Source organism: Pseudophryne corroboree, chromosome 3, assembly GCF_028390025.1.
Source record: "Pseudophryne corroboree isolate aPseCor3 chromosome 3, aPseCor3.hap2, whole genome shotgun sequence".
Taxonomy (NCBI): domain Eukaryota; kingdom Metazoa; phylum Chordata; class Amphibia; order Anura; family Myobatrachidae; genus Pseudophryne; species Pseudophryne corroboree.
The window spans coordinates 761,878,793-761,880,132 of NC_086446.1; the positions used below are offsets into that span (position 1 = coordinate 761,878,793).

Genomic DNA, 1,340 nt, shown 5'->3' on the forward strand with positions numbered 1-1,340 from the left:
ATAAGATTTTACTTACCGGTAAATCTATTTCTCGTAGTCCGTAGTGGATGCTGGGCGCCCGTCCCTAGTGCGGACTTCTTCTGCAATACTTGTATATAGTTATTGCTTAAATAAGGGTTATGTTTGTTGCATCAGGGTTGCTCTGATGCTTCGTTGTTGTCCATACTGTTAACTGGGTAAGTTATCACAAGTTATACGGTGTGATTGGTGTGACTGATATGAGTCTTGCTCTGGATTCCAAAATCCTTTCCTTGTACTGTCAGCTCTTCCGGGCACAGTTTCTCTAACTGAGGTCTTGAGGAGGGACATAGAGGGAGGAGCCAGAGCACACCAGTATCCAAATTCTTTCTTAGAGTGCCCTGTCTCCTGCGGAGCCCGTCTACTCCCCATGGTCCTTACGGAGTTCCCAGCATCCACTACGGACTACGAGAAATAGATTTACCGGTAAGTAAAATCTTATTATTTACTGCACCCAATATTCCCTAGTGGTCTCCCATCAAGGTACTGATCAGGCTTCTCAATGCTTTGTTTCCAAGATCAGATGAGATTGGGCGTGACCAGTGAAATGTGGCAGTAAAGTCCATGTATAACAAATTATAGAGTGTCTGGTTAATGACAAATACCAAGGATAGTAGTACTTCTGCTGTCCACTGGTTGTGCACAGATTCTCTGTTACCGAAGTATTGCAGAGAAATGATCCCCCGGCATATGGATGAGAGAGTACCGAAAGAGAATTTGGATAGTGAAAGAATAGAGTAAGGGCTCCGCCTTCTGCTGTCCACTGTCATATAATAAATATAGCGGACAGTGGATGAGAGAGGTGGGCTGGCTTAGTCTATTCACCAGAAAAATGTACATCTCTTGATAAAGGGGCAAAACCTTCCTAATAGGAGAAGGATAACACATGAAGGGAAGGGTAACACGTAAATACAGGGTCACTTAAGATCCGGACAGAGAGTTTCTCTCATGCCAAACAAGTATATGACGGTGTAAGTGTATAAGGATTGCACCATAAACGTTTCAAAATTAGAGCTGAGTGTCTGTTAGTGGACAGGTATGTAATAAATTCATGGACATATGATTTATAAGCACCAGTAATAACCCATAAATTCAAAAATAGGTCAAATTCCTGTTTTAGGTTACTAACAGACAAGCATGTAGTAGTACACATACATATGACTAGTTGGCATCAACAGTAATCCATAAATGCAATATTGCGTCAGATTCCGGTTTTTGTAAATATAACATATAACTAGCATATAGTGCTGTTATTATGAGAAATACACTGTGGATGCTTATCGATAAGGCTGAAATGCCTATTAGTAATCAAACATGTGATA

General features: G+C 41.0%; 1 pseudogene; it reads right to left on the reverse strand.

Annotated features, from left to right (window-relative positions):
* Positions 1 to 460: 460 nt before the first annotated feature.
* On the reverse strand, positions 461 to 579 carry LOC134898046 (5S ribosomal RNA; annotated as a pseudogene).
* Positions 580 to 1,340: the final 761 nt, after the last annotated feature.